The sequence below is a fragment of the Osmia lignaria genome, chromosome 4, assembly GCF_051020975.1.
Source record: "Osmia lignaria lignaria isolate PbOS001 chromosome 4, iyOsmLign1, whole genome shotgun sequence".
NCBI classification, from domain to species: domain Eukaryota; kingdom Metazoa; phylum Arthropoda; class Insecta; order Hymenoptera; family Megachilidae; genus Osmia; species Osmia lignaria.
In genome coordinates, this window is record NC_135035.1 from 7993169 (window position 1) to 8014422 (window position 21254).

The window sequence follows — 21254 nt, forward strand, 5'->3', positions numbered from 1 at the left end:
TCGGCGAGTCGATGGGAGGCACGTTAAAAAAAGTACCACGTTATTTTCGTGTTGAATCCGACTCGTTATTCGTTCGTTTATTCGAGCCATTGTTATGTCGGTACAGACGAGACTCAATTCGTTCGTCGAGTCACGATTATTAGCGGATTTTCGACAAAATTTCAACGGTTAATTAATAAAATTAACACTCTTACAGGCTTCGTTGTAATCCAGTGGAAAAATTTTCGGGCTAATTTCCCTCCATCGCGTTAAGTGCCAATCAATTTCACCGCAATTAACACTTCAAGCGTGCACGAAAATGTTCAGCAGTTGTATCCTGACCCAAAAATGAATCGCGAGTACTATTTTCGTTCGTTTGATCGATCCAGGGATAAATCGTGACCTTTTAATTACCGTGGATAGCAATAAGGCGAAGAACGCTGTTTTCAATCAAATTAGAAGGTAAGAGGATATCGTTTCAACTGTTTGTAGGCAATTAATGAATGGAAACAGGATTTGTCCAGTCGCTTCTTCGAAAATTCATTGAATCATCTCATTCGATAGATTTCTTTTCTTCTCGTTCCAAGTGATCTTGCTAAATCGTTTTCGAATGAATTAAACGGGGCTGTCGTAATCACTGTCATTTTCATGACACTCGTTCGTCTACTTGTATGACGTGGAACGAGAGAGAAGAGGACGTTCAGATTTCTCGTTTATTTGCTGATCGTTGCGTGATCTCGTTCAAGAGGATCGAGTAGAAGGCAAACGAAAACAGCCTAATTCGATCGGGGAACCAGTGGAAATTGCGACAAAGATGTTATACGCTTTTCATCTGCGATATTGGCTTGAGGAAACACGAGAGGAGAAACGGTAATGGACGATGACAATGAACGATAGATGAGAAAAATAACCTGTCGAACGTTAAACATACGGAAATTTGATTGTAATAATTTGATGGAAAAATGACAGACTTTTGGAAGTAGAATTGCACGAAAATAAATGATGGAAATATCATTTCTGGGCTTAAAATGATCCATCGATGATCCTCGGGTTTTAATATAGAAGTTGACTTGTTTCTGTTAAGTTCTGATGGATGCAACCGCTGGAAGTTTCACCGCGATTAATTTACACGACGACGAGCTGATCAAACCTGTTCGCTATTCGGAATTCGTAACTTCTCCAGCGACAACATTGATTAGTTTTATCGGCCTCAACGCGAGACCAGAAATTTCTCGAAGAAAATTAAAGCAGCTCACCGAGTTCGGAGGCAGCATCAACGATCGGAATTAAAGCATCCCGATATCGTCGTTTTTAAAATTCTACGGCTCGTCGGAGATATTAATTCAGCACGGTTAATCGATACGGAACTGGTGGAAATTAATCGATACGAGATAAAGGTAGATTCGCATTTTTAGCAATTATATGTCGATGGACAATTGCCCACTGTAAGGTAACTGCGTATTCCTTCGTCAGCTGTGAAATATTGGTTCGTGGAATTTATCAAAGGGCCAATAAATTAGGGGGTTTAACTCATTGATTTAACAATGGACAAAAGGTAGACTAAATTTAACAAGCAACAATGAGAAGTTCAAAATTTGTAAAATGGAATAATATTTGGTTGCTGGAAAATTTCGTAGGGTTTCATTAATGAAACATTTATCAAACGTTTTAATTACCATCATTTCAGGTTGATAATAAATCATCCCAACTATCTCATTCTCATTTTGCACTTCTTTTCATTTCATAGTTCTTATGTAATTTTTTGCACGGAAAATCTTTTTGCTGTACGTATTTGAATGTTACTGAACCATGTGAAAGGAAGCTTAAAGCAAAGGGTTAAAGCGAGATTCTTTGGCCTGTGATCGTTCGCTGGAAAAATTGTTAGCAACTGCATGCTCTTTTTAAAACTCAGCATTTACAAGTGCAATCGTGAATATGCAAATTACGCAACGGTTATTTGTTGTGGGTGGTCACGCATTATACAGCTAAAATGCAACAGCTAGGCAGAAATAATTTTATAGGTTGTAATTTGCCAGAGAATATAAAAAGCAGTGCTAATAAATGACGTTGCGTTGTCGATCAGCTTCCTTCGTATAAAATAATTGAAAGTTAATTAAGATGAATTTTAAACGTCCCTCGTGTTTATTTAATCGAACAGAGGATGAGAATAGCGGTAAACAATTCAGTAAATTTTATCGTAACAAAAGCAATGTATTAAATTCAAAAGCTTTATATCATTAAATACAAATATTTTTCAATAAATATAAAAGAAGTGGATTTCTCTAATTATAAACAGATTATTTTATATTTTATTTTTTTTTATATTTTCGTTTTTATTAGGAGAAATTTGTTGCAGTGATTTATTGATTTTAATTAACAGTGAGTATTAAACTCATAAATACCACTTTGGTGTAATCTATGTCACGAGTTTCGGATATTAAATCCACAAATAAAGGTGAAAAAACTAGTGGTAGAAGTTATTGTTTTCTAAAATGTTCTACCTGTTTATTTTTTTATAGTGTGAAAATATAAAGTGGACTTTCTATTGAATTGTTTGCATACAATTATAGCAGTGACCACAGACCCAACAAAACTGGACATGCCATTGTTTCCGAAGGATCTTGAATTTGTGCCTCGAGAACGAGGTGCCATCTGCTCTATCCTAGTATGAAAATGTGAAACACTTGAAACTGCAACAGTCTAATGCACTTTGACGGTGCATTACCGGTGCAACAGAAGGTTGCTTCGATACCAACAATTATATCCCTTATTTCCCTATATCCCTAAATTTTCCTTCTCTATTACATACATAATTTTCACCATTTGTATTTCAAAAAGAGTTGGGATTCTTGCGCCTTTCGAAGAACTAACAAAGACCTAACTTCGCTCAAGAACAAAGGCATGTCCAGACATTAAAATTAACCCAATATAAAACATGAAACTTAATACATTACTTTAATGCTTGCAGTGTCTCATTTGTTCCCTTTTCGTTTATATTATACTCACTGGAAAGCTTCATTAACATTACAGTTTTATCGCAAACAGCGACCAAACTTTTCAACTGAGCATTCAACGATAAAGCTAAAATTCGGTTCCATTACTCAACGCTGCTGCCATCTGATGGCCAGAGGTTCAGTCTTTCTAAGCGCGGGAAATTGCAATCGATTGAAGTATGGTCTCAAACCAGCTACATTATCGCAGACTGATAAAAACAGCCACCTAGTTCTCGACCTACAGAATGAAACCTCAGCGACAAAACACGACTTTCGAATAAAATCAAGCTTCGCGCACTACCTGACAGAAAAAGAGCGCTAACTTTCTGCTGCAGACATCTGCGGAAAGGAAACTTTAATATCGCAATGATTTATTGAATTTATCCGCAGTCTAATAACTGCACATCTGTATTCTACAAAATGTATTCACAAATCTTCTACAATTATTTCATTGGTACTAATATTTGGAGATTGTTCTTCCTGGTGAGTGCTTATAAAATTGTTAGCAAGATAAATCCGGTACATCTATAATCTGGTTACATTTGCTCCGAGATAAAATAGTTTACTCTTTACTCTGCTCCAACGAACTAAATGGACCCATGATTTTTCATTTCATCACAAAGTAATTTAAAAAATAGAGAAACCAAGAATAAAAAGAGGACAAGAGACAAAAGGACAATTGCGTTAAAAAATGAATGGATTAATTCATGGAAAATCATAAAGTAAAGGGATCGAATGATTAAAACGTGTCAAAGGTAAACGGAAATGTTTGAAACCATTCGGAAATCGCAAGTAGCTTCTTTAAAGCAGCCCAACCACTCGAGCAAAATTATAAAATCGGCACGAAGTGTTTGCGCCAAATATTTAGTCGAGAATGAAACGAGGTGGAAGGGAAAGAGGAAGTGGGTAGACTGCTCGAGGTCACGCCACACAGATTTTCAGATCTATATTTCAAAGGACGGCCAACTTGCACGCATTCGAACACAAGTCGAGGCCTTACGGAAGTGATTCGATTACGTAATCCTCCATATTGCCATCTTTGCGATCCAACCGTGGATTCAATATTTTATGTTTCAACGAGTACCTTTGGGACATTTTATCATCGCATCCAGCCGCGACACTTGTGTCACTTACGTCAGAAGACTCCTTGCAATTCAAGTAACTTTCGCGAGATGCATTATGAAATTGTCATCCATAAAATATGTATTTTAGCTATTTTTATTAAAGACATTATTGAAACACTTAAATATTCATGTTTTTTAACCTTTAAAATTTTAATTGATGTACCATAAGTGCCATTTTACTACACTTTTCTGTAATGAAATTCTGTTAGCCTTCATGCATTATGAAACTGATAGTTTAATATGCAGCAATCATCCAATTAGGCAAATAGTTTCACCTCGTCTTATCTTCCATTTATAATTACAGTAAAAATTCTATGATTAAAGAATTTTAATTAATTCTAATTAATTACCGTGCCAAGGTATCAATAGTCCTTCCAAATATTTTATTTTAGCATCAGTCAACCCTGCCTCACCTAAGTCATCTATGAATCTCAAATTTAACGATAACTTAGCTCGAATAACCGTAATACGAGACGCGTCCGCAGCTATTCACGGTAATTAAGAAATTTTAATTAAGGCCACCATGTCGGAACGTATGGAGCCCTGAGTATCTGGATGAGTCCCTAGCGACGAGCATTCATTCGACCGCGTCAACTCTTTACCTTAAACCGTTTTAATTAGGTGGCACACGGAGCGTTGTATATTTGATATCAACGGGCACGTGTTGCTGACATGCATTCTGAATGCGTGTATACTCAGAAGGGATAAAATAAATCCGTACAACCTGTTTAAAAGCTCTTACCCTTAAGTCTAGTACACCCATAAGAATCACGATCGAGCGGTTATAAATTGCAGAGTTATTATCTGTGCTTTAGTTTTATCGGTGCAACTAATAGCACTCTTCTGAAGTTTAGTGATGAAAAATGGATCAGAGAATAGAGATTTTTCATAATTTATTTTATAACACATAGAAGATAAGTTGTTGTTCTTTCTTCTTTGATGTTTTAATTTGTCGAAGCTTTAATGAACAGATAAATGTTCTGAAATGTTTGATGATAAAAGTTTTACCCGTATCATAATTTTAATGCAACCTTTGACCTTAAACATACCCCACGTTAGTAAAAAATTGTTTGTCTTTATAATAAACTGGATGTTGAAGTTAAATTTAGTTATTTTGAAATTCAAATGGATATGAAATTTATTCGTCCAAAAATGGATTAGTAACAGTGAAAGACAATTGGATGTCGAGAATTCGATCGGAAAGAATTGATCAACCTTTTATTTCGATCTGATGGAATGTTGTGCTTTAATTGTATCGCGATTTGCAAGCATTGTGTGTACACAATCTGTACGCAACAGACTCATAAAGCTTTTAATCCTGCATGGCCAACTTAATGAACTATTATGTCACGCACTCCTTTGTACGAAATTCTGTTAAAATAACTGTTGTGTACATGGGTATTGTGAATATTTATCGTATATCTTTTGAATTTCAATTCGTGTTCAATAACAGCAATTTTGTTAAATGAAATAATTGGAATGTAATTGAAACGGGCTTATGAAACTAAAATAGAACGATCAGTACTTTTCAAATTTCTTTTTACATAGGTCATGAAATAAAACAGAAAAGGTATAAATTTTTTAGAAAAACCCTATATGGATCACCATTCGACGTTTCTAAATACTTGTAAATTTTATTGCTCCCCAATTCAACCCTTATCGCTAGGATCGACGTCAATTTTTCACGACCCAACGAGGTCAGCATTAGTGATGGGGTAGCAATTACAAGTAATTGCTTTCAATTCGTATGTGACGAAAGTTTCGAATAATTTCAAATTTTAATCAAGCTCTACTAGTATCGAAATTCTTGAAAATGAAGAAAATGCAACAGTGTCCAAATTTCTCAAATATTACCATTTTATACTTAATATTATACTAATAATCAACTAGATACTATCTGCAATTTATACCCGCATGATTTACAACTACAATTTTCAAAACAATTTAAAATTATTCTGCACTTGTAAAAATCAAATTTCTAAATTTTCCAAAATGTTTGACTTCGAATAATTATCCAAGTAATTCGATACCTAAATATACTCAAATTTCTCAAGTAAACTTGCAGACAGCATCATTAATCACGGTCTAAATCACGTAGGTCCTCAATTTGTCGGTATCTTACCCTATTAAAATTACCTCGTCGTGCACGCGATTATCGTCTGCTGTGCTTCTTATCGGTGCATCATTAATTTCTGTTTGTAATTAATCGCTGGCAAATTATTCCAGAAACGATTCAATCACCGATCTACACGCGGGGTGGTTTGCTATACTCCTGCTGGATCGGGGGTGGGTGGGGGTGGCTTCGTAGGTTGCTCATTCTCGCGCGGGTAGAGCAACCTTCGCCAGTAGTATCGCAGTGACGAGCAGACGCGGTTGTCTCCTATCGCCGATCTTTCCTTCGTTTCTACGTTCAGTGTCCCTTTACAACCCCCGACAACGCTTACCATCACCCGTGAGTACATTTTTTGCCGCTTTTCCACGAGTCGCCGTTCAATTTCCATCGTTTTTCCCCATTCCACGCGACACTGTTTCTTTTTACTACATTCGCCTCGAGCGTCTTGTGTGAACAACAAAGTGACTAAACGTGGAAAGTTTTTGAAAAACTTGCAAAGTGTTGTTTTAAATTTGTCTACTTTAATGGTGAAACTTCTTTTACTGAGTCGGATATAGAAAACTTCGCGATCGATCGACGAGATGGTTGATCAGTAAACGAGTTGGAAACTTTGATCGAAATGTCATTTCGCGTTGCGGAAATCGTGATCTGTCTTTTTGGAACGCTACAGAATTTCGTGACGACCGTTTGTAAATCAGGAAGACACTTCTCCCGCAAATATTCAAGTTTAAATGAGCGATATTCATGTCTCGATCGCTCGTTGAATTTCTTATTAAGCAAATGTTGATTTAGAGGAAAAGTTTCTTTCTTCTTTTAGCGGTTCTAAATTCTTATTATAGATCATTTAGATAAATCTTGAATATGTCTAGGGTTGGTATTCAGCCCGCAAGTCTCTTAGAGCGGCTTACAACTACTTTAGAACTTGATTGTGCATCTGTTTATGCCGACCTAAACTGAAGGTATATTTAGGTTCTCTTAAGCCCAAGTTTCTCACAAAGCATGGAACGTTACTAATTATCCGTAACGTTACTGATGGCAGTGCTTCTAATTTTGTTATGTGGTACCAATATGATTGTGGCTTCGTGAAATTCCCACAGTTCAAATTGGTTCTAATATACTCTGATAGATCAATAATTTGTTTTTAAATAGAATGTCGAATACCACCCCTACACCATTTTAAACTTTAATTACGTCAATTAATAGAAATAATTTTTCAATTGGAAAGCTAGTTTCTATAATTTTCTTGCTACCGATAATTCTTCAATAATTCAAACATTCCTAGGGCATTTCTTGTCCCGTTACACCGAATGGCACGAAATTTCGCGCGAGAATTAACCGCAGAACTAATCTACGTTTCCCCATGAAGGATCAAATCGTTTTGTCATACTCCCATTCAACACTTAACACTCTCCAAAGTGGTTGTCGAACCGAGAAAGTTAGCCGAATCGTCGAGCAACAATCTAACGCAGTTAGTTTTAATCGCATGAATGAAATTCTGTGTCTGATTTAACGATTAATCATCACTTCAACCCCCGGGCGATAATCCCTTTGTTCGGTTGCTTCGTTCGTTGTATTCAAATTGTATGCAAATACGTTCTGGCGACCAGACGCATACACGTTAAAGGGACAGTGAGTCGGTGCCGTTTCGATGCTGTCAAGAACGTCTAAGTTTCGATGTCGACGTTAAAATTCAGCAACAACGACGCGAGTTTCCGATGGGCAGCGTCGAACGGTCGGGAATACGTGGCACGAGGTGTGCTTTCAAGCATGGAAATTCAATTTAAAAATTCACAGAGGAAAATTCCGTACAACCTACAACTGCGCGCGTGAACAAATTTCGTTTTTTTTTTTTTTTTTTCGTTTGAACAATTAATTAAGATCGCTTGTTACTCCGGGTTAGCAGGAAAATTAACATCGCGATAGCTGTGCAAAGAAAGCAAAATTATCAGCTACGCGACTGTTTTTAGCTTTTGACACCTTATTAACCCTTGCGCGATATAATTACTTCCCTCGCCTGATTATCTTCCTTATGTAATTATTTCTCTTTCGCGCTGCTTCGTTTGTTATTCTTGCAACAATTTTTTAATTTTACAGTCTAATGCTTGGTATGTACTCAATGGCCGTGCAGGGCTGCAAGATAACAATAATAATGTTGAATGTTTGAACAGCGTAAAATATAATGCTTTCATAATGTACGTGGTGCTGTAAAGAATTTTCATGTTGCTTTGTTATACCAACATGTTGGATTAATTTGCACCGATCATTAATTAAAATGTTTTTAATCGATGATTATCAATAATAAAAGATAATATTGTCACTGTGGATGCAATCGTTTCCGTTCGATCTTTTCAATTAACAACTTGATGTCTTAGCTTTTCGTCCAGTTTTACCTTCATCGTTGGTAGAATAGTTCTCCATGAGTCATTACAGTGTTTGGTTTCCCCGCTTCCGGCGACGATCAATATTTGGATCGTCGCGATGTTTAAGGCTAGATTAACCCGTATATTTATGCGACCGCGGTTCGCGTTATCGGCTCGCACACCTTTTACGTCCAATTTCGCGTTCCGCTCAAAAACGCGCCGCGGAATCGCGAAGAAGAGGGTGACAAAGACGCACATGCCGATCCATTTGAACGACCGAGAAGTCGATTTCATTAGTTTAACATCGATGGAACGAGCGTGAAAGACCGCCAGTAAAATTATACATTACAATTTGAGAAATTTGTTCCAAGCTTCGCAGCTAGAGCGAGGCCGACGGAATACCATGTCGGCTATGTAATTAAATTTTTTTTGCAAGGAAACTGCAGACATCTTGACCTGGTTTTATTCTCGCTAATGTTAAACCGGAAACTAAGGATTGACGGTGGTTAAAGTCGAACGAGAATCTAGCTGTTCCTGAAGAGAAGCGTGCATTGAACTCTCTTATAAATAGACGAAATGTTTCATCGATGTCACGATCTTTATTTGGTTTATTGATACTTCGACAGGTTTCATCCAGAAGCCCACGTGTGTATTGATGTTGAGGTGAATTAGATTCCTTTTTGAAATTCATAATTTCATTTCTTTTCGTGGAGAACTCTCGATTTTCTCGAAGCAATTTCAGTGATTTGAAACCAAATTGCCTTTGGTCTGTGTTTCCATGGTACAACATGTATGAAATCCTTTCCCATAAGCTTAATCCTTTGACCATCAAGCACGAAATTTCGCAACACTATAGTGGTACATGTTTGTACATCCAATAATTTGATACTGCAGATGATATTTGTGTTGTGCGAGTTGCATCATGATGTGAATGTCAATGGTGTTAATTATTAAGGATTCAAAGATTAATTGTGAAAATTAAACTTGATATTCCGATTATTAATTATAATCTTTTTGTTTAAATAGAGGCTTAGATAGCTGATAAACAGATGTACATACTTTTAGACGTCTCTTTGTAAGCTACTTTATTGGACATTTTACTTTTTCGTTTTATAGTGTCATATTTCCTTAACCTATCATGATAGCGATTACATCAAGAATAATATTGTCAAGAAAACGAGTCGCGTGTTCGTTTGCACTTGCAGTAAAAAGTAGAACGCGTTTGGCTTCAACTAAGTAACAAACTAAAAAATGATGTCCATTTTTATCTTCAATTTTCCAAGGTAGTTCGAGTTTATGAGCCATTCGACAGGCATAGTGAACATTGGTCACTGATGAAAGTAATTTAAACTAACAGGGGGGAGGAATATCGCATCAGGGGTGCTTGCTAGAATTACCAATATTGATAGGGTAAAATTTATAATGATTAATATAACGATACTGGGAGATAATAAAATGAGCAAAAGATGAAAAATCAATACAGATGTTGCACTCGCCCTCTTTAATTATCCCTTGCCCTATTTTCGACCTACCTCACTTTGTTCTCTCTTAAGTCACTGCGACACGACTTTGGCTTTTTTTACCAAAGTCGTTGAGGAATTAAACGCACAGACAAGCGCTGGATATACATCAACCCCTGTCGATCAAAGCGAAACTTCATAAGAGGGGGAAAAAAAAGGACTAACTTCGACCGTTTGTTCGCTTCGATTCCAGCTTGTTCATGTTTCCTTTGGCCAGGAGTACGCGTAAAAGAGTCGTTTTACGAGCAAACACGTTTCAAGGCGAATCCTCGAATTACCCTGGTGGCTGTAATAAAAGAAGTCCGCTGGAAACGCGTGCGCTACGCTGTAGAATGAACCGTAAACGCGAAACTTTTCCAAGCTTTTCTGAACAGATTGTTTCAGCCCGTCCAATTTGCCAAGGCGACTTTTAAACGGGCTCGAGATCGCCGTTTGCTTTCGTCGAGTGTTCCCTTCCTCATTTTTTCACGGCTTCGCAAGAATTCGCAAGCTTTTAGTCGGCGATCAAAGCGAGCTGTTTCGTTTTCAACCTCGCGCCTTAATTACTGTATGTGTTCTAATTGGTACACGGCTTGCTCGTTACATGACACTTGATTTTAACTACAAAATACACAATTCACCCTACCACCATGTTTTTTTAAATTGAATTTATGTTGAACTCTACCCACCATGCGCTTTTGCTTTGCTTGTAATATTTACACAGAACGTGAAACGAGCTGGGCGGAAAAAATTTTCACGAGTGTTTCACGGATACTTGTTTTTTCCCGATGACATTTCTCACGTACATGGCCGTGTAATTTAACGGTGTCACAACGTTTCTCATTCGTTATAACGAAGACTGATTTTCTCCAGTTTCGTTTCATTAGCATTTTTACTATCAGAGCTTCTTATTTGATTAATTCTTTGAACGAATAAAAATAAAATTAAATGGGTGTGCACAATTCTATCATTGCAATTTTTGTTTTGCTGATAAATAAAAAAGCCAAGTAACTAAACAACGAGTCGTATAAAACTCGTAGATATATTAGAAAAGAAAAATTATATGTAACCTGCACTTTATGTTGAATTTATTCTTCTCGTATAAGAATGATTAACGAGCCAGGACAGAAACTCATTCGTTTTCTCTTATCCTTAAATCGCGCACTTGTATTTATATGACAGTGTCACTGTAATAACCAGAACACGGAAATTTGAAGCTTGAATCGCGCTCTGCTTTAAACAAATTTCACAATTGTTCTTCGTTCAGCATTCACCGCTCGTAAACCGCTCGTTGTTCACGAGTTTTGCAAACGTTACGATTCTCGTAAAACGATCTGCTTTCGTATTAATTACTTGGTACGTTTCCACGAGCCAACACGCTCTGAACTTTACCTCTATTTAGGTAATAAAAAAGCGTGGAGGAGCAACCTTATCGCTTGGGAAGAATGTCGGAAAATTGAAAGCTCAGAAGATCGAGTAGACACGATGTGAAATAATAATTCAGCGCGAACTTGAAGCTATAAATCAAAAACTTCCACAACAGATACGAAAGCTTACAGCTTTAATAACCCTGGCAAACTCGACTTTAGACACTTAATCATAAATGAAAATCACCAAATGGTAATGTAACGAGATACATGTCGTCTGGTGAAGTATCGAAGTGAACTTTTCTAAAATTCACATCGCGTACGGTTTAGTGATACAACCATAAAGGGGAGAAACGTTTCCTTGAAATGGTGGAAAGTCTCCATGTAAATACGTCAGGGTAAAGTGAACACGTTTGTCGCTTAAGAATTGAGCCGTTCGTCTTTCCTCTTTTTTCGTCGAACGTGATCGAAAAGCTACCAATATTTCGCGACGGTTTTCTGCATGTACAACGCCCATGATGAAGTTGTTTCATCGTTGCTTTTAGAGAAATGTTTCGGCGAGGATCGAATTGCAATGGAAATTCAAATTGATCGACAGTGGATAGTACAAGCACCAGTTCCACATTTTAACAAGTTACTTTAACACGTCCGCTGCCACGGGGTTATAAATTTAATTATAAACTAGGAACTTTGAAAAATTTGTCAATAAAGTAGTTGGTGAAGAACGAAAGTTGGTAAATACTTAATAGAAATTTTCCTGAGGGCTTAACGTATCACCGTTTCGATGGGCAAAGATTTTCTCAACAAAGCGATCCCTGGATCACCATAATTCTCCGTCATAATATCACGCGAGAAGGGGGATTTATCAGTCGAAAAACGTCAACCAAGATATACTTTTAACCCTGTACGATCCATTGTAATCCCCAGGCAACACTTTCGCCGCCGCAAACATATGAAAGTTGAGGAAAGTTTTAGGCAGAACGGGACAAATTCCATCATTTTTCTTCGAATTTTGTCTTGTTTCGCAAAGATTTGCCGATAACCCTCGTCAGAGCGTGAGGGATAAAATTATAGCATAAAATTATGGGGATCATCGAGTATCGCATGATTCTTCGATCCCCTGTGATTTCCTTTCCCATTTATTGCACGTCAAAGTGTTGAAAAACAAAATTTTCTAAACAATTAATATCGAAACTGCATTTCTGAGAAAAAGATAGATTCGACTGTAATTAACGTGTAATGTTAGGATGGTCAGAAATAATTAGAAGACTCCTACTACCCCTTTGATTTGCTACGATCGATAACATAAATTGTCGATGCTGTTCACGTAGAAAAAAAGAAACAAAAGGATTCGAATTCAAATTCAAAGGATAACCAATTAGCCAGTTCGTTATCTGGTCGAATTCATTGTCTGAATACAAAGTAAGCTTAAAAATGCTATAGCTCGTCATCAAAGAGATAGAAACAGATGAATCTTCATATCCATTATGTACTGTTTTCATTGATTGCCAAACGAATTGGTTTTTTATTGAATCTGTCCAATGGATATTTGGTCTTTTCCGGTTAATCAGTTCGATACGTGAAACTCTATTCAAATCCGGTAGCTATTACAGCTGTCAATTTCGAATAGCCGGAACTTTGATCTTTCGCTATTTTGTTTTCACCTTGGAAATACGATCCAGAGGATTTTCAGCGAAGTAAAATCCAGGCTAGCTAATGGAAACGCCAGGATAAAAGTATGGAAGATTAGGCTTCAGTTTATGTCGTCACCTTATGCATTTAGACGCGCGATTAAAACAAGTTTCTTGAGACGATTGGAATTTTTACACGATTATTTATCATCCAATCAGGGATCCGACTAATTAGCTGTAAATTTGCTTTTCTTATTACATTTATAAATCATGGTTATCATGAATTATCGGATGAATTTAAAAAGAACAATTGTTTCCTTCTTCTTCACCAATGCAGAAAACTTTTCGCATACAATAAATAATGAAACCAGTTCGATCAATTCTTCTTCAGACACGTCTCTATCGAAGCATTGTAGGTGTTTCAATCCTTCGACGATAAAATTTCAATGTTCCTGATTTCCATAACGGTCTGACGCACATCTGTGTCACTTCTAAATGTCTTTTCCGTTGAACTGTTGTTCAAACGTCGAAACAGCGGGTAGTCCGACGATATGAGGTTTGGACGAGGGAGATTTTCATGGTTAAACTGAGAAACTTTATGGATGGTACTTCTTGAAATAGAACATGTTTGTTGCCCATAGCTGGCTATTTTGATAATTTTAACAGTGCTTCCTAACGAGCAATGCGCTTAATTGATCAGCTAATAAGCGCATCTCGTGGCCAGCATAGGCAAACGTTCTCACAGGAGTTAGCTGCATTTAATGGCGCACTTTGCATTCACGAAATTCCCACCGCTGTTTATTTGTCTTCGACGTTTCACGAATGCGCATGTATTTTCCGCGTTACACAATGTTACCACAGAATTTTCCTGGAGGAGATTCATCCAACGAATTTACAGTTCCATTAAGATTTTTCAATGAACGAAAGTGATTCGTTTAATAACAGAAATTTATCACGTCGAAACGGAACTCGGTTACGCGATATTTCCCTCTCGAACACTATTTGCGAAATCATGTTCGCGTCAGAGCCCGGAACGATTTGCAGATTGAATTTCTCCTCGCATGCTCGTCATTTGGTCATCCGTTGGAAATCCACGAAGCTAAAAAAATCGAAAAAACGCGAACGGAATCGCACACATTATTCTACCCTAACTTTCACCCCACCCCCACCTGTCAGCGTCAAACTTCTATGAATAAATCTTCGCGAAGCCTCACCCTCTGTCTCTTCCACCATCGCTGGCCATTTTCTTTCTCCTCTTATTTATTTTCTTTACCATATTTCCACTGATTTATTTTCATAGTTTCCTCGAGTCTCGCTGAAATGTTGTGACCTTTCTTCGGTTACGAAATAACCGAGTCACTCAGAATGGATTGTTTCAATCCGGAAACAGCTTTCACGCAAAGCAGTGTATTAAATTGAATATTAACACACCTTTTTCGTGAAAGGTTAGAGGATCTATCCTTCAGGTAAGTGGATGGAATAAATGGGATATAAGCAAAACGATCGAAGGAAAGTGAAAACGTAGAAACATAGGGGGTGGTTCGAACGAAAGCTGCGATCAGAGGAGCACGACCCCGAATTCTTGCACCCTTGGGAAGTTATTCTATTCTGAAGCCATTTCCACACGGAAAATAACGATAGTAGAGAATCAACGACAACGGTGAAACAGGGGTTGAAAGTATGGAGGGGTGAAACGAGAGATGAATGGAACGGGTTTTCATAGAAACGATGATGGTGCTCCAATCAAGTTATATAATCAAGTATTTCTTATAACATAACCTTTTTATAAATATAAAATAAACAAGTTATAAATTAAATTTCTCGATTAATCACTGGTTTCTTGAGTTTCCCAAATATTTCCCCACTGTCTGTTTTTATTTTTCACACCCGTAGTAACAATGGACGTACACCTACGTACTGAACAAAAAGTAAATGGGTCAATTTAGTGCCCTTGTCCAGATATGGATCGAAATATTGATGGAGTAGCGACCTTTTCACCCAAACTACCCTTTGGATTTTTTTCTATGGGGTTGTATGAAATCAAGGGTATATTTGAATGGAAAGGCTGACATACGTGGGTGATCGATAATAAACATCAATGAAGCTGTTGTTGATATTGGAAATGATTTTACCGAGATTCGGTGGATATGGATAATGGGTACACGCCTACCCGCGTGCATAGTTTTCAACAATTCACGTACGATATGTCAATGTTAAACACAATGCTCTCGTACGCTGTCTCGTGTTTTAATAACGCGAATTGAAATAGATTTCTCCAAACGAGAAATCGAACAGCTAATGGGCTGTTCCATTTGGGCGAAATTGTTTTGCTAGGCGGAGCAACAAGCGGAATGAGACCTGATGGTCCTGCGAATGACAATTTCATGGCATTTTAAATTTATTCTCTTATGCTGTTTTATGATTTTATAATTAAAGGAAGAACGAATCAGAAATCATGCATCGAATGAAATAAATTAATGTACGCAGGAGATAATTGATGTTATTTCCTTTCATTAGTTTTTCTCGTAATTATTCTCCAATAATCAATATTCATATTATCAATTATTAATGTGTACTCGATGATTGATTAGTTCCTATTATAAAATACAGCATATTATTTTAGTAATTTTCTTCATTTCCTATTTTCTATTAAAAGTTGGAACACGTTTACCATCAAAAGCATTAAAGATCTCGTTGAAAAGAAACTTCCAAAAAATCTGGAAACGCGACAACTTTCAAAAAGTCTGGTTTCACGTAGGAAAAGGATCAAAATGTTTTAATTTATCCAATTAGTGCGAATGGCACGTAATTTCCCGAGCAACGAAATAATCGAAACAATTAATAGCATCCTATATAATATTTATGTATATGTGCTCGCGGATTATTTCATAATTCACCGCGTAAATTTCATAAATTCCTGCTATTAAAGGTATTGATTAATATTCTACTTACGGTTCCGTTCAATTGCTTAAACGAGGCGAATTACCTGCATCATTAATGTTATCACGCGGGGGGCCAAATAACAGCCTCGAGATTTCGTTGCATCCCGATCGTAAATAGTCCGTGGAATAATACCGGGGGTCGTGGCACTCAAATGTACAGTGGCGGTGGTGCACAACCCTCTATTGGCAGTCATGGGGGTTTGATCGAAAGCACCCACGGTCAAGAGCAACTATTTTCTCAACTTTACGACCCACCCACTCGACGTTTACGCTCGCACCCTCCTGGAAATGGCTACAAGGTTGCCAACACTCCACGCTCGATACTTTCGCGGAGATCACTGCCAGCAATAAATGGGAATTATTTTCAAATAAATCGTACGTACTTTGTTATGGCAAATAAAAAAAATTTGGGGTAGAGGGTTGTTGAGTTGTCCATTTGGAAAATGATCTGTTTCATTTAATTAAAAAATAAAGAAATGAAATCATCAACTGCTGTAAATTCGAAATAAATAGTTTGCATTATTTGGATCAACCCCTATGCTATAAAATACTTTTATTTTTTTCTTTCTTTCCACCCCAACTTTTGCTCACCTATTTTCTGAGAATCTTGGAGTCACGTACGTCTAAAGACATTGCCCATGCTCTCCCAATCCCCTTCTGGCTCCCAAGTGTTCTTTGTTCACATATAAACCTATTTCAGTCTCTCCAAGTACCTCCAGTGTTTCTTCGCGTAGGATGAGGAAAAATCACCCTCGGTGTAGGAATAATTATAAAACCATCTCTGATGATTGATTTCCATTCTCCAAAGCTTTTCCTTTCATCGATTGCACGTACCTTGTTTTCTTTTTCCTCGGACGTTTATCTTCTGGAAAGTGTTATTCAAACGTACTGTCAAGCATAGTTAAAGTGGCCATTTTATATTTTTAATTTATATAATTACCGTTTTGTTCTTATCAAGAGGATTTTATACAACCAAGAAACAGAAACGTGATTATGGTATTGGATACCGATAATCTGCATAAAACGCGTGCAATTATCGGTTCGTTTCCTCGTTCATTCAATTTCTGGAAAATTACAGTTTCCAAGCTCGCAAACTCACCGCTTAAAACCTTCTCTCCGATCGAAAATAACGAAACGCAAGTATTGCCTGGAAAACAGAGTGAATCCAATTAATTCAACCGTCTGTCGACATTTTTCACTTTCGTAACGACTCCGGTACGAATCCAATCTCTTATCCGTATTCAAAACCAGTTCTGAATTTTTTATCATTTTTCTGATATAAATTTTGGCTACCATACTCGTCATTCTATCGGTCATTTTGCACGAGACGAATTAGATCGTCAATCATAAAATTTGACTGATGAAAAATAAATTATAACAACGAAAATCCTTCGCGAGTGAAATTTCATCTCGTTCCACTTTCATAATGGCTTTTAAACGTTTCACAAGAACTGTTCTCGCCTCATTTAACTTGGCCCATGGTTTCTTTTTGATAATATTTGCAACATAATTAGTGAACGTTTCAACGAACTGAATGCTCGCAACCGATGCAGCGAGTATTTTAATTGCATTCGAGTTCTTCCTTGATTCACTAACCTCACTACACCATTTGGCGGAATTAAAACAGTCCACCGAGGATAATTGTAATTACTGGAGCTAAGGGTAACTCCCCTGTCCTTAATGTTTGAATTGTAATCTTTTGCTATTTTATTTCAAAGCGAACGATCTTTTTCTTCATTTTCTCGTTAAGAACTATTAAATTCCTTTCAAGCGAATGGTATATGGGAAATCTCTAAATTTACATTTCAAAAGTGGAAAGTATCAAATTCACTGCAGTAATTACCACTTCCTTAACCCATTCCGGAGGTCGAAAGTTATATTTTCATGGAAATTTGTGTGCAAATTGTATAATCAAAGGAAGCTATTCAGCCTTTCTAGATGTACGCGTTCTTATTTTCATTTTGTTATTCTGTATCCTATTAAAATTACTATGCACATTAAAATATCTTAAATTATGTCGACTAAAGGTGTAATGTTAACCGTATCAATAATTAACAGTCGCTGAAACTTAGGAAAACCACGATCCGGCGAGCGCATTCACAATTCTCGCGAGCAAGTAGTAAAAGTCGGAATTGGTCAGACCGGCGGTTAAACTGTTGACAAACCCCCTGGAACAAAGAATCCAGCAGCCGGGTACGTTCAAATAGAACATTATAAACGTTCGTAAAACCAAGTACATGGAATTTTTCACGAATTCAAGTGCAACTGAAAGAAAAGAATATTTCAGTAGCAATTAGAATATTTTCCATTGTGTTACGCGTAATATTTATAAGTATTCTTTTCTTTCTTTTCTTTCTTCCAGTAGTTACATCATTTATCATTTCAATCCCTTCATTAATGCGAGTGCTATCGTAGCGAGCAGTGAAATCGATAAACGCTTGCAAAATTAACTTCCTTCGTTTCGCAAGAAAAGAACAATCTCTGGTAATTTAAAATATTTATCGAAGTCTCAGCTCCGTCTCTCGAACATTGAATTATTTCTCAGTCCACTGATTTCTTCGGGTAGCGAGCTTGAGAAATATGGAGCGCGAGAAAGACGTAAAATTCTAACGTTTTTCAAGACAGATCCGCCGTCACAGAGCAGTCGAAACGAACGATTGTTTATAAATACACCGAGTGCAAATGATACTAAATGGTTTGATCCGTGCTGCAGTCGGGCCATGTGTCTGACTAGCGATTATTTTCTTAACGTTCCAATTAGCGTACCTCATCCGATTCCATCATACTTTCTCGACAAGGAAATGGTCGACCGTTAAATCGATTGCGTCGGATGCGAATATATCCGTTCATTTTTCTTCGAGAACGGAAACGGATATATTCCCGTGCAGTCGAGGCTTGCTCCGTGTAGGAATTCATGTCAACTCGTAAGCGATGCATTCGTTTCCGGGAATATTTCTTCTGGTATTAAGATTGTATATACTATATTTCATCGAGTTCTTCTTCTCGACTTTTGTGCATAATAAAATTGTACATATGCGTTATTCTACCGGTAGAAATATTGGAGTATACACATGTCACGAGGGCATATTTGAAATTGCAATTTCACGTTGAAGATGGATCGAATTATCTTCGATTTATTTTTTTATGCAAAACTTATAAAAGGTGCATAATGTATCTATTTTAAGAAACTCACAAAGATTGTCTTCTTTGTAGACTTTCTATCTATATTCAAAACATATCAGTCCATGGAAACTTCTTATTCTCCTTGGTTTCAATTTCCATTCTTCATTTCCGAGTCTGTTTCTTGAAAATTGTGAAACTTTCCGGTCAGAAATTATTCTTAATGAAAAGCAGAAATACAAGATCATTCGTAATAATTTGTATCGTTATTCCACTCGCGTGTTCCTTTATTACTCTTGGGGTGTAAGAACGCAACCTTGAGTCAAGTAATTTATGATCTTTTCGAGTGTTAATCTTTATTATAGTTTTACGAGCATGTACTGGTAACGAATAGAGCAATTAAGAAAAGCTATATCATTTTTTCATTTTGAATTGCTCTTTACCTTGATCAAAAGATAAATCTTCAAATTCTATATCGGTAAAGATAAAAGAAAAGGTAATAGAACTAAGATAATATGAAAACATCCATTTTATGGTAATACTCAGTCGTGATAATTAATTAATCCCATGGAAGGTTTATCAAAACGTGGCATCATTACATAACACGCGCATGTTGCATCGCTACATTGCACGAGCTACTTGAAACCTCATGTGAGCAATTAATCATTGAAATACTTAGAAACGTAGCGCAAGAAAAATTGCCTCGAGACTAAAGCTGGTGATACAAGTGAAAGGTTAGCAACGACTAATTCGAAGCGATTTATCGTAGCTACGAAGGACGACTTTTCTACAACCGCCAATGGCGTGGAAAATGGTCTCGACGAAAATTACCTCGCAAGCTTCGTAGAAAACATTTCCAGCCGAAGCGGATTTCCATGATTTTAGAGTACTTTTTTTGCATTCTAGAAATTCAGCATTTCGCCGCGTCGAATACGATGAAAATTAAAGCGTGACGCGAAAAAGCCCCGCGAGAACCCGAATCTGCTCGAAGCTGTCGCGAGTTTTTCGATTCGACGGAACTTCTACGTCCGCGGGAAACGTGTCACGTGATCGATTTACTATCATCGATAGTCGAATCTTAATTAAGATTTATTATTCTTCGAAAATGAGAACAGACTTCTGTAAAGTTTCAGAATCCAAAGACAGAATTTCATTAAAATCATTTGACCATTTAAAAATATTCTTGTTCCAGTGCAACGACCCTTTATTTCTTCCTGGAAACCCATAATAATAATCGATTCGTATATTATCCATGGCTAATTCACGAAAAACACGAACGTCGTTGGCATATAAAAGCTTTCGATACAGGTCGTATATATACCCGACCTAATCCTATCGCGACCTGTATCGCACTTAGCCTCGTTTAATGGTCCTAAATGTCTCGGGACTCGATTTACGAGCAGCCAGGACTGTCTTCTCGTGCGCGCGAGACTACCCCATCGGAACGCCTCATCGTCGAGAATAAATACCATTGTTAGATGTCTATCCAATCGTGGCCAACGTCCGTTCGTGATTGAAACTGAGATATAAAAACGAGTTTATAGTCAGATTGAGCCGAGGGCGTTATTGGACTGTTTCCCTTTTCCCGTAGAGGAGTTATAGGAGCAGGTGAAGAAAACCGCTCGGGGGTAAAAATGTTCCGGTCGAGGGTCAACGCGAGACGAATGTTTCTTCACGACTCGCAAGAAGATCTTCTTTTCAAGTTTTTTATTAAATTGATATGCTTTATACTTTCCGACCTTAAACCGATTTCAAATATTTTGACGATTGGAACGTTTAGCTTCTGGGGAGAATCGTTTCGGTATCAATCTTTCCAAGACGACAATTTAATAGCTCGAATTTTAGATGCGATGCTCGTTTGTTAGACTTTCAGACGCGTTAAAGAATGAGTCTGACTAACCTGGAAGGTCGTATTATTGTCTCCGACCGAGCAGAACGTAAATTTACGATGGTGCGGCTTTTCTTCAGCGAGATAAATTTGTTGGAACTATCTTTGCTGATCTCAGATTGCGCGTGCGTTGAAAATACAACCACGCATTGTCTTATAGAGGAGACACACGACGAGGGTGAAGTGTGCTTTTAGCATTATGCAGCTTGCGAAAGAGTCTCGCCCCGGGAAATGCTTA

The 21254-nt window shown here is 37.3% G+C and overlaps 1 protein-coding gene and 1 long non-coding RNA gene across 4 annotated transcripts in view; one reads left to right on the forward strand and one right to left on the reverse strand.

Moving 5' to 3' along the window:
• Positions 1-21254, forward strand: part of LOC117603276 (neuropeptide CCHamide-1 receptor-like) — a 25814-nt gene continuing 4560 nt past the window's right edge. Inside the window, exon 1 of one of the 3 annotated variants that reach the window (XM_034322261.2) lies at positions 1-441. The gene's annotated coding sequence lies outside the window, so the exon portion shown is untranslated. Of the gene's footprint in view, positions 442-674; positions 1377-6437; positions 6549-21254 lie in introns of those variants that run through there. The other 2 variants (XM_034322264.2, XM_034322262.2) reach the window with 2 other exon arrangements.
• On the reverse strand, positions 15950-18131 carry LOC117603280 (uncharacterized). The gene is made up of 3 exons (XR_004581185.2): positions 16949-18131; positions 16600-16873; positions 15950-16346 (listed from the first exon to the last, which is right to left on the reverse strand). It is a non-coding gene; the product is annotated as an uncharacterized LOC117603280 (long non-coding RNA).